At 35.3% G+C, this 13,525-nt stretch overlaps 1 protein-coding gene across 1 annotated transcript in view; it reads left to right on the top strand.

Annotated features, from left to right (window-relative positions):
- The window catches only part of suclg2 (succinate-CoA ligase GDP-forming subunit beta), a 116,583-nt gene that overhangs the window by 38,137 nt on the left and 64,921 nt on the right, over window positions 1-13,525 (top strand). The gene's annotated exons all lie outside the window — the stretch shown is intronic.

Raw genomic sequence — 13,525 nt, 5'->3', positions numbered from 1 at the left:
AAACATTGAATAGATTTAAGGAATAAGGATCTCAGAATAAATTTTGAATGAGTCTTTCATGTTATATGTAAGGCTCTTTGATAGAGCACGTATAAATTGAATGTCTTTTATGAAATTCCTGTTGCATCCCTGTGGTTTTTAAAATTTGTGATACAATAGCATCATTCTAATCTGATAGGCACATAACATCCAGTTGCCATTCTACATGATTTGCCATTAAAAGTTTCTTGGGTTTTTTTTATTTCCAAATTTGTGCTTTTAATGTTTAAATTGCCAGTTATCTCTTAAAACACAAAGGAACCTGTGAAGATCAAGGTAATTGCGAGATGAGGTTTCCTGCCTTTTCCTTTAATCTACATATTTTTTCCAGTAATGATCAGCTGTAATGAGAAAGTGTCTTCTAAAAGTCCGAATCGGATCAATTCTCTGCTTGTTAATGCTCATTTCTTTGCTGATCGTGGTCTAAGTCTGTTCTTTTTTACCTAACAAGTTATGCACTTACAGTACAATAAGGGATATCTAATCCACATACCTATTTAAACAAAGCAAAATTACATTTAACTTTCCTGTAAGTAAACATTTTTCTCATAACTCTCGTACATGACCATGACCATCTCGCATCACATGATCATGGTGATGCAATTATTTGAAATGAAAACAGTTTTTTTCAGCGTTTCTACAGACAGTGTTTTAATATTTCCTGTATGTTCTATGTGTGCCACACGTGCAATTAATACTGTTTCAGTACTGTTCTGTATAGCAATAGATGCTGTTTTAGATGCAGCAATTAGTCAGAACCAGTCGTACTTTTTAGGTATTAATGCAACTTAACCCATTGTGGTAGTTTAACATCCTGACTACTCTTAACAAGAGGTACTGAGGTTTCTAGGAGCTGCAGGTGATATTTGAATGCTGTTGTTCCTAACTTGTCATCCCTGCCAATGAAGATATGATTCTGGTTAGATTCAGAAAACCAACTAGATTTCCGTACTCATTTGCAGAGCAGAAAACGAAAAGTCACTTATTGTTTTGATATGTATTGCTTTGAGAAGTGCTGTGTTTTGCTAGTCAAGGCATGTCTTCTCCTGACATTCCTGTGCTCTTCAAGGGCGGTGTGGGACAAAAGCAGAGTGGATTTCAGGTCTGGATAATAAAATTACATTTCATGTGTTTTAATAAAGTTTAATTGTAACCTGGGTTAAGGCTGATGAAATAAGGGTTATAGCTTGCTTCTCGATTGATTGAATTTTAAGAGCAACCTGCAGTTCTAAAATGCTTCAATTAAATTTAATTTTATGGGGTCTTCGGCACTGTGCAATAACCTCTTGCCTTTTGCCTTGGCTAGGCCTCCTCCTGACACCTGGAACTTATAAATTATTTAGAAATCATAGCTAGCCAGTAACCATAAATCAATTTATACCTAATTCCAGCTCATGCCATCATTTGTTTTTTATAGTACAAAAATGTTAAGCAATAGATTTTTAAAATATTAAATTGACAAAAGATTTTAATTTTTCATATTGTATAATAAAGGTGTGTACATATAATAAGTAGGACATTTCATTATCTGTAACAGCTACATACATACTGTCTATATAAGGGTACTGACTACTGTGTACAACTTTCATTATTAATGTAAAATATATAATTTATATGCTAACTATAATATATATTATGTTTCATATTTTGCCTGTATAATGTCAATTGTGTTAAATAGGATAAAATCGACATTCATATTACTGATTTTTGTCTTTTAAGAAATCAAGTACAGTTAACTTAAATGTGAAAACTGCTATTCCATCTGAAGTATAGTATAGTTTCATGAAACAGTTTACTATCGCCCATATGTAGGGCTGTTACATTTTGAAAATTGCTAAAACAGAAACGTGTATATGAAATATGTTAGGCTATTGTACCATAGAGCATTCCTGGCTATCGTACTGACATTAGATAATAAAAGTATACTGTGCAGAACCTGATGGACACATACTTTCAGAGTCTCATTCTTCTTCACAGCACTTGAGGAATGTACAATCTGTATGCTGACCTTATTTATTTCACTGAGAATGTGCCATAAACACTCGCTTTCTTTCAATTTTTACAACACATTAAAATGACATTTTGTGGAGTCTTATCTTGGAAGAGAAATGCACAGAAAATAGAGCCATATTTCTTTCTCCGTCAAAGTGTATTTACAGACTAATTGTTCTGGGGCTCTGTATTTGTAGGATGCAGCACACATTTCAATGTTTTACTATGGAAATTATTTTCTTAAAATGTTTAACATTACAATCTGGGTAATGCTCATACTTCCCTAAATAAGCAATGTTACACTGCAGTTATCATTGCACTGATGGGAAAGGTTCCTTACAATTTCTCAAGTAACCTTTTTAAAGAGAAGAGATCTTTTCAAAGGTAGCTGGATGCTGGCAAGCAAATTACAGAGCAACAGATCATCTGTAAAACCATTCCCTCTGATCAAATATAGCTTTGTATTGGTTTATGCAAGTCACATTTTCTGTATTATAGACATGTCTCATGGTTCCATTATATATTTTCCCGTCAGTATACAGTATGTGCAGACAGTACCTCTTCAGGTTAAGACAGCTGGACAGCCCTGCCTGATAGTCACATGGGTTTTTCATTTGACTGTTCTTAGGAGAAGATAAACAGCAGTTTATCTCTATTTTACTCTGGGCTCATTGCTTGATATGTTACTTACTCTGTAATCATTGAATGACTGTTTATGTGACACAAGAATCACAATGAAAGGTATTTTGCATTATACATTCCAGTGAAAGCTCCAATGACACTTTAACTTAAGCAGATATAAAATTGCATGAGTAGGTGTGTGTTTTGCAATACACCTTAGCATTTGATTTAAGTGCAGTAATGCACACTAATGCCTACTGACATTAATACAGGAGGAGGCTGTTGGCCATTATAGTGTTTTATCCTGTACTATAAAATACTTTTTAATATCTTTCTGCTAGTCTTATTTACTTGCAAAAGCTGTTAATTATGGCACTTCCAGTACTAGGGTGTTCAGTATGTTATTCTTCATGATAAGAATCTACAGTATATGTAATATTTTGTTTAAATTTGTAAAAGCTAGACATGCATTTTATCTCTTACATCTTAAAAATGGATTAGATAAGAAAACCGTCATGGCTGAGCTTTCAAAAGAAGTTAAAGCTTGAGTTTCCTCTCCATATTGCCTTTCATGCCTTCTACTGTGATAAAATCTGCATTCACAGTTGATAATATGAGAGACTGGTTTTATAAGTCAGTTTAAAAAAGTATCAATTATAAGTCTTCTTTATTGTTTGCAGTTTATTATTTTGTAATGTTCTATTCTTACTCTTACTATTTTGTTCAATACATGCAGTGTACATTTCCAATTATCCTACATTTCCAGAGTCCTACAGGATAACTGTCATTCCCATCAATATGATGTTTTTTTCTTTAATCAAGCTGTTCAAAAGCTTTTCACTGAGAAGGGGAGGTCTTGAGTTTAACATAGTATGAGTTTTTGATGCTGTTTTGTGCATTGATTTTATAAATGCACAGTGGCCTTTTTAGGTATTGTAATTTTTACTCGTTAATTAGTCCCGAACAATAAAAATGCCATTCTTTTTTATTCGTGGCTGTGTTTAATAATTAATAGCATGACAACCAGGGAGTAAGAATATATCTTAAAAATGAGAGGTCTAAGTGTGGTTTAAAATTATTCCAGAACAGAGTCACAGTGAGACTCTCTCTCCTGAGAAATCATTACCGTGGATTGTTTCTCGAGTCAGCTGTACATTCATAACAAGGAATCACCTGTCAGATCACAAGTGACAGGAGGATTTGATAAGTCCCCCTTCTAGATATGACACTGTCGGCCTGGGCTACTTATCAACCATTATTTTGTATTGTAAAATGAAGAACAGCATCATTAATAAGATTGATTTTTTTGTTGTTTTTTCTGGTAGAATTTAAATATTTACTGTATATTTATCCTACCAGAACAAAATCCGTTGTGTTAGCTTTCAAAAATAATGTACAGAAAGCATCACATTAAAGTGAGATCTTTCCTTGGCCTCACTAGTTTGAAGTAACAGGAGACAAGGCTGTCATCAGCCCCTTGAGCTGCTCCTCAAGCCTAACACCTACCTGGAGTCAGTCCCAGGGAACAAGGGAGCAGTCACATGCTCAGTTTCTTTCTGTTAGGGGAGTGGGTTCTGTTCATTTCTGTTTCATTCTGTTTTCAGATGTTATTATGCCATTCTCATTGCACATTTCCTTCTCTTTGTGTCTGTTTTTTTCCAGATTAAAATTCTGCCCTTCTTTGTACCTCATGACCCACTCGAACAGATGGTACTATGACATATTATTTCTCTGTGCTTTCACCAAACTAGGCTCAAACCTGTTTGCCGTCTTTGTTTTTAGAACATAAGAGCAGTTACAAATGAGAGAAGGCCATTCGACCCATCTAACTTGCCGACAGGTTTAATGGGTCATGACAGTCTTCCATGCAGTTATTCACAATGTAATGTTTTTTAATTATTTTCCTTGCGACCAAGTGAATACTGCGATGCGAATTATTGTAATGTTTCTTCAGCCACACCTGAAGAAGGCTCCACGGCCGAAACGTTGTGTTTTCTCTCTTCTTTTTTTCAGCATGGAATAAATCTATTAATTGTTCCTTTATTGTAATGTTGCCGGATTGACCCCCTGGATCTGGGGACTGCTATTAGAGGTCTCCAAAAAGAGGAGAGAATGTAGAAGATGCAAGAAGTCACAGTGCAGGTTTGAAATGAGCTGTAATTTATTAAAATTAGCATTTGCCAGAGAACATCCAAGAAGACGCACATACACAGTGCATCCTCAGGTAGTTTTCAGGAAGGTTTTTGAATCTGAGCGCAGATCCTGTCACTTTCTAATTTTACCACGAGTAAGTGTTTAGAAATTATCCTTGCACGTGCATTACAGCCACAAGGATTTTTCTGCACATGGAACAATGGCTATTTTTTTACACGGTTATCCTTCTCTATCAGTTCTTGAAATGTTGTGTACAAGAGATGTCTTTCTCCCTAAATTTAGAATTAACTTCAGGTTCTACAGGCACAAGCCCTTTTTTTCTGTAAATCACATGCCTGTTACATATAACTGAGCGTTAACTGAAATTGTATGAAATATTCTTGCATTTGCAGAGGTTATGGTTGGGTATGCTGCAGTGGGGATCATCCACAGATCTGTCCTTGTTATCATTGCTTAATTGTAGGAATAATATTTGTAAAATGACACATAAACAAACATAGATTTCTGAATTGCAGTTGTTCCAGGCAATATTATTTTCAGAGCTGTCATTACATTTGTGTCTTTCGGTGGCTGTTTTAATCGAACATGCGGTTTTTGTAACACGAATAAAATATAAAATGTGGTTTTGCCACAGTCCTTGTAGACAAGTCTGCTTCTGATAACTCTTAGAAGCTGCAGCCTTTTTCAGTGATGAAGGGTGCCTTGCATTAACAGAAATCAAGTTTCTGATGTTCGCTGTCAGATTATGGAGTGTGTTGCTGTTGATAAAAGGGTTGTGGACTCTCAGACAAACCAACTCATGGGCAAGACACACAACTTGTAGGGCTGCAAATAGAGCAAACGGAGTCATCAGAATTTTAAAGCAGTGAATGTATTTGTAGAGCACTAGCACCAAAATGCTCTGCTTGTTTTGTACAGATACGAAACAAAGCCAAATACCCTATGAACAGGACTACCTCAAATTATAATGCCGCACTTGAGTACGTTGTGGCTCTTTATTTTGCCTTTCTTTTTTTAAAATAGTTTAAATTATATTTTTTTTCTTTTTGATGATGATTATTATTATAGATTCCCAAGTAGCAGAGACAGTTTCAGAACTGTAGCAACAATTGACTTCCAACTTGGCAGATTTCCAGTACAACCTGAGCTTCTTCTGATTTGCAGCTCCCAGGGTCCTGTGATAATCTTTCTGTATGTATGGGTCACCACACCAACAGCTTGGTGAAAAGTGACATGCTACAAAAATTTCTCCTGACCAAGGACTGTTCAGACAGCATTCAAAATTAGGTAGTGCACAGTGATAACAGTTAATATACAGTATGGCAAAATGAGGTTCCTACACAAGCCACAGTGGCTACCTGAACCTTTGTTGGAAAATTTAAGCTATAATTGTCTACAATTGGGAAACAAATTGCTGTAAAATTTGGCAAGGTGCCTTTATACTCAGACATCCTGCTACATAAGTGCGCCTCACAGGTTACAATGATATGTTCTACATTCCCACCTGGGCATGAGATTGGCAAATTAGCATTCCATACCACAAGCTACTCTTTTACTTTTTTCCAAACTTAGTGAGACCTGTACAGTTTATTTGGTGGTGCTTTTATACAGGCAACTCGCATATAAAACAAAGTATCCCGTAGCAGCTATGTAGAAATACAGAATGTAGAATGATATAAACAAATGGAATTAGTTAATATATTAATACCATTTTACACTGTAACTGCATCTAAACAAGGTGCAGCTATACTAAGCTCTAAACTTACATTGCCAAAGAATAGAATTAAGGGAATTAATTGTTTGGAACTATAGGTTAGCTGTCAATAAAACAAGGTTGGCAGCCCTCAGGTGTGTAGCACAGACAGTACAGTAGGCTGGACTAATTTATATTTAGAATGTTCTAAAGTGATGATAAAACTGGGGGTTACCTAATTGAATTATTAAGCTTTTTTGACTAAAGCTGAATTGCATGTAATTATCTGCATGTACAAAATTGGCATTTCTGTTAAGAAGGTTTTCCTCTGTCGTTGTCTTTGCTTGTAGTACTTGTCACTAATAGAAACCCCATGAAATGACTGTGGAGGTTACCAGCGGAAAGCATTAACTTAAGAGATGGGGTGCTGGGGGCAGTTGTCCTGTGGTTCAGTGTCCTATGAGATGCATCTTTCCTGGGGATGGGTTATAAATCAACAGCTGTTGGGTATTCTTTGCCACTTGTCAGAAACCTTAACTTTGGGGAAAAAATGACTTACAGTGCACCCTTATGAAAGATACAGCCTGCAGGTTGAACACATTCATCACCTGTCTTTACTGTGTTCCTCGTGCTTTACCATGCAGGCTCTTTGTCTTGATTTTTTTAACAAGTAACACTGATTGTGATCAGGAGATCTGCTCTGTACCTATAACTAATTTCACCGAAAGAGCTTCATTTTCTGTTATTTGGTTAAATGAAACTATATTGCTTTGCTTTAAAAGAAATCTAATTCTCCAGGTTCTTTGTCATCTTCATGACTGCTTTGCAGTCTGTGTTGTTTTTTCTTGCCTTAGTTTCAACTGCTTTTGGATTTGTTCTTCAATTATTATATTCTGTAATACATATTAAAATATGCTATAGTTTGGTAATCTGTTTTAGGTTTTATGTTGACATTATACTTTATTATTTGTTTTTTTTCTGTTATTTTAGTCAAGTGTAACAGTCCTAGAATCCATCGATGAATTAAAATGCAGTTTATTTTGAAAAGCATTTTAATCTATTTAATATTCAGTGTATGTTTTTCAGAATAAATTACATCCCTAATCCAGATTTGATAAAGAACATGCTGTAGTTGTTTTGGTTAAAAGGTAATAACAATTAACATGGTTATTTATTAGCTTGTGTGTTATATACATTGTATATGTGATTTTTGTCTGGAATTTGTATTTATCCATCAATTATCATCAGTTTTACTGTTCCTATGAAACTTAAGACAATTTGTAAATGTGCAATTAAATTTATAAAATGTGCTATTACCTTTTGTACTCAATCTGAACATTTAATATTGTATTATAACAGAAGCAGTAACACTGCTGGAATGCTGGAGTGTTAAGCAGTTATTAATTGTAATCATAGGACTTGTTTCTTTTTTTTACTTTATTCTTATTTCTCTAAATCCTAAAGATATTTCCATACTTTACAGCATATGTTATTGAAAGAACGGACATAAGCCTGGCTTCACAGTTTTCTCCTCAGTTACAGGTTTAAAATAAAGTGCCGATCAGACTGTCTAGCCTGTTATGAGTATAACCACAAACTAAGCCTTCTCCCTGAGTCAAATAAGGAATGAAACTGTCTTATAATTGCATTGCTTGATGATGTATGCGAGGAAATGGAAATGCTCAAAAATGTTTGTATGCTCCGTTAGATTTTTGTCAGCATGTCCTCATCGTATGCATTGCAGAAATGTTTGAAACCTGGAGTGCAGGGGCCTATTTCATACTTTTAATTATGTTTCGTTTTGCTAGCAAATTAGTTACTTTAAAAAAGGCTGCATAGTAATATGCACTTCTCAATTCTGTTGGATATGAGTTCACAGCAAGCTATTTCATGAAAGACATCAACCCTGCTCCATTCCAAGGCATTTCATTCATTTGGGGTCTCTTTGCCAAGTTATGAAGTGCTCGTCAAACACTTTATCACTTCAATTTTTAGCTCTATGAATAAATGTTGGAGTGATCCCTGCATGATTTTAAATACAGAACACACCCTTTAAAGAAATCAAGCTTTCAGAAATGTAGAACATTGCTATTTAACAGCTGAGACCTGGTATGGTGTGCAGTAGTTCTATTATTCATTTCCGCTGCACTCCCACATTTGTAATTTTTTTAGTTAGAAGTAATTTGGTACTCCTAAGAAGAGTATTTTTGTCAAGTTTCATCTTTTAGATGACTGTCCTGACTGGATTTATATTAGCCTGAAATGTCAATTTCTACAGTAATAGTTTAGGCTGTGTATCTGGTATAATGCTTTTATACCATTCTCCTGCAGTCAGTGTTTTTGTTTCCATCTTTGAACTGCGTGCTCTGTAGAAGCAGGTAATCTTTCCTCTTGTCAAAATGGGAATGAGCAGCAGGCCTTTGCCTTGTCCTTGTACTACAGAAATAACTATTTTTTGAAAAGTTAACTGTTTCTAAATGTTGTGAAACCAGCTTCAGAAAAGGGTGCTTACAAATGGCAACAGAAAGCCCAGAGGTTAAAAGAAATGTTTTGTACAAATAATGCATAGAAAACAATAACTTCTAGCATGTTTTGTCTTGAGGAAAAAAGAATGTTTTCATTCTAGATCCCTGTCTCCCTATAACTGTTATTGGTGGAGAAAAAATTCTGCCAAGATCCCTCTCTCACTATTATTATTGGGGGAGAAAATTACCATCATCCAAGATTTCTGTGTTACTGTAATTGTTATCCATCCCGGCTATTCTAATTGGGCTGCGTCCATTGTGAACTCTTCTGTTGTTTCAGACGTGGAAATCTTCTGATGATTGTCTGTCATTTTGTCCCTTTAAATGTGTCGTAATGAGACTTGTTTACTTTGCTATGTTTCAAGGACATCTTTATGCAAATTATTTCCCCCTGTAATAAGTTCCTTACATGCTTGCAAAAAAAATTGGTGAGACAGGAATCATTTTGTTTATGTTTTGGATGTGCAAGTGTCAGATCTGTACAGGTGTTGAAATGAATTAGATTTTTTTGAACTCTTGAGTCAGCAGCCTCACAATAACACAACAGAAAACCGTAGGTATGATCCTCCAGAAGATCTGCACAAAAAGTGTGCTGTATTATTAATTTATTATCAGGAACATGTTATTATGAAGTCAATATATTTGTCTTTAGTATACACATACACAATATATCAGGGATCATGGATTTCAAATGCATGTGCTTTGTTTAGAAACTGCACACAGACTTTGAACTGTTTGCACAAGGGAAATGATCTCCTTCCCCCATAGCCTGTATTTGCCTTGATTTGCTTGGAGCCTACCTTGTTCCTTTATATACTCCCACGGTGTGATGGTTTATTTCTTAATTAAATACCAGACAACATGAACTCCATCATCTGTAACCCCTGGCAACATTATTTCAGATTTTTTTTTAAAACTGATATGAAAAGCAAAAGTAATCAGATGAACTCCTGAAGCTTCAGTAAAAACTTTAAAATGACTGTTGCCGTCATAAATAAGATTAATTTGATGGTTCTGTTAGGAAGAAAAATGATTTGCTAAAACCCTTGTATTTTGTATTAATAATTGTGATGAAGTACAGTGTTACATATAAGACTTGTGTTTTTGCTTAATGTTTTAGGTTGTCACATAATTTAAAACTTTCATTGTGTGAAAGAGGTTGAGAAAGAAGACTTTTTTTTTGGTTGGTTGCCAGGAGCTTGTTGATCCAAGTTTTGTCCAGCTTTTTCTTAAAAACACTCCAGGAAACCAGCTTCAAATACTTAGCTGGATAGTTAGATTCTGAACATATACTGATGCATAATAATAAAGTAACTGTCTTCACTCTCAGCACATCTACAAGACTTTAACATATGTAGTGCTACAGTATTTACTATACATTTATTTGCATTTACAGTAAATTACAGTTAAATACTGTTACATATTGTAGAACTGTAAATTGGTTGTGATGCTAAAATGATTTTTAAAATTATTTTCTAATTAATTTGCAGTGTGAACTTCCAGACCAGTAATGCTTTCCAGAAGAAAACCCACAGTTTCACTGGTGTATTGCCCTGACAATAAGATCCTGTACACACTTAATGGTTTTTGAAGTCTTTGCCATTTGTAAGTGACAGAATTGTCAGCTCTTTTCTGTCTTCAGGTCTTTTCTTTTTTTTTTCCCTATTCTGGATGTGCTGTTTCATATCATTTTCATCTCAGAAGATAAAATTCAGACCTCTCAGCCATCTTCCTGATGGCTAACACGATGAAATAAATTTTGTTTGGCAGCATTCAGAGTCCCATCTATTCTGCTACAATCTGAAACTGCCCTTTACTGGAATACCTATAGCACAGTTTTTCACTGAATCAATCCACATCTGCAGATTCCGTAGTTTTTTGTTTTAGTGCCTTTGTAAACCAGACAGTGTACTGCAAACATGTTTTTACCTGCATTTAATGCTTCTTTTCCCATGCATTGCGGTTTGCACTAATCTCCGAAAATACTGCTTTGTTATGAGAATTATAACACTAGTGCATTGGTTAATAATTGATGGGTTTAAATCTTAATTTCAAGCAGTGCAAGACAGTCCCTGAAACTGCCTTTTGGCTGAGCTTGTGCTTGCATTTTTGCAGCAGATGAACTTCTACAGTAGCTTCCTGGTGCCTGTGTGAAAATGTTGACACTGTTAATGGCATCCCATTAACTCCCGTTCTTGTTTCCAGTTTCATCACATCACATTGGGACTTATTTTTCACTCAGTTGTATGAATTCCAAACAGTTTAACAACTGAGTAATCATGGGCTATAGATTTTAGAAAGTAAGGGTATTTTTTCTTATTTTGTGAAGATCCTCAAGAAGGTGGGAGTAAGCAGCTACTCTCATTGGGAAAAGACTTATGTGCAAATGTCATCGCTTAGAGAGTTGTATTATTCTACTCTGGAACAAATGATTATTTTTTCTCTCCTGGCTACAACCAGCAGAAAATATTAACATTTTATCTTTCTTTGAGGTAGGCTGCACTTTGTTTTTTAAGTACAAAATTTCTTTTGTGGATATATTGTAAATGATTTAATTTTAGTTTGTCAGAAGATGGAATAGACAAATTCCTCCAGGCTCTTAAATCTTATTTCTAAAAGTAAATTACAGACCATTTTCCTCCCCTTTTTTCTATGTCAAACAAAATCACTTTGGAAAAATGCAGTCCAGTTACTGGAAAATCTAATTTCTTTGTTTTATGAATTGTATGAGTGATAAAACTTTTCCTTTACATTGCAGGATAGATTTCTCTAGAGTACCGCATCTCATGTAGGGCAACTGAGTTAAGGGTGTGATATGTTGTGCTGTAGCATTATTTATAGAAAAACACTTCTCTCTTCTACTCACTACCTTGAAAATAAAAAAAAACAATCATTGGACCACAAGTGCTAAAACTGTACAAACAGTACAAAATTAACATGGACCACAGATAGTCATTGCAAGATCAGTTGTTAATTCCTGTCAATTAAATATGTACCAGCAAGATTCCCTCATTGTCATGTAGCAGTGTCTGTTTCCATCATGTCTGTGCTTGCCTAGTTCTAATTTCTTTCAATTAATTTTATTAATATCTGTTGTTTCTTTTGTGCTTGCCCTTAAAATAAAGATTTTCGTGTAGGTTGTTCTTGCTAAGTAAATGATGATCATGATGCATAAATGATCATCTGAATTTTTTAATATCATTCTTATCCTATGCGATATCCCTTGTATTGCAACATTTGATTGCCTACTGAAGCTTGAGCATCTGAATCTTCATCCCCTTCCTTTTCCTGAATGGTGAAGGTGTGAGGTGTTGTTTCACGTTGATGTAAAAGTGTTTGCTTTTTCTCATGCCCCTTTCAATGATGCGTCCTCGGCTCCACCTGGCACTCTGAATGGGGATGTTGAGCTGACAGGCTGTCATCTTGCTGAGCCTTGCACTCAGTTCTTTATGCTGCAGAACAGTTTGTCTAAAATTGTATTGCAAAATAGTTTTCATTAGCTTACTTTGCCTTTTTTCTTAAGTCATTCCTGTGCTTTCCCCTGCCTCAGCTGTACATGCCCGGAGGACGTTTTCAGTGCCCAGCTTGTACTTATTTTAATTTTCCTCCAATGTGTTTTATTTTTGGCTTTAACAAGCTTTATTTTTAAACCATCTTCTTGCTGCAGCCATTTTTGCTTACAGCCCCTGATGGATTTCGAAAAAAGTTCTGTTTTATTCCAAACTTTTTGGTTTGATCCGGTGATGAGAGTAAAGTTTGGCACCATTGTAATAAAAAGAGGAATCTGACTTTCCGATCAGAATGTTCTGCACTATTTTAAATGATCAGAAATCAAACGCATCATGACCCTCACCAGAAAAAGCAAGCTAAAAACAAATAATCAAAAGCAAATTCAAATATATTATCATCACAGTATTGAAAATACCTCTGGAAGCAGAGACAGTAATGGGTATGTAATGCAAATTGCACATCATAAATTAATGTGTCTTTTTTTAATTAAATACAAAATATGGTATTATTTGACGTGGTATAAGATGCAGATGTAGTTGGTGTGTGGAAACCTTTGCTTCAGCCTTTGTTTCTTCCTATGTCTTTAGTAAAGACTTCCAAGCAGCTACACACCCACTGAGACCATTTTGCACTAATGTGTCTGTCTCTCTCTGTTCTTGAAGAACAGCTGCACGTGCCGCAAGGTTATTCACCATATCTCTTCTAGGTCACTGCCTGTCAAGCTGAGAATTCACTCCAAGGAAATTGGCATCACTTTGGGTAGTCTTCCTATCCTCAGCCACTACTATTGCCAATTTTACCAGTTTTGTGAACCCCCTCGGTCTTGTATACAGCAGCAAGTGAATTGCAAAGTTGGGCTGAAAACTCTCAGTAGGAGTACCCATTGTTACTAAACTTTTTTTGCTGTTGTCATGTGTGCTTTATTTCCCAGAAACTACAGTTTTCATGACATATTTAAGATTCTACAATAATAACACTGCCTATACTCACA

This window comes from Lepisosteus platostomus, chromosome 6 (assembly GCF_059453375.1).
Source record: "Lepisosteus platostomus isolate fLepPlt1 chromosome 6, fLepPlt1.hap1, whole genome shotgun sequence".
Taxonomy (NCBI): Eukaryota; Metazoa; Chordata; class Actinopteri; order Semionotiformes; family Lepisosteidae; genus Lepisosteus; species Lepisosteus platostomus.
The sequence above is the reverse complement of the archived record's forward strand: the minus strand, read 5'-3'. Positions and strand labels throughout refer to the sequence as shown.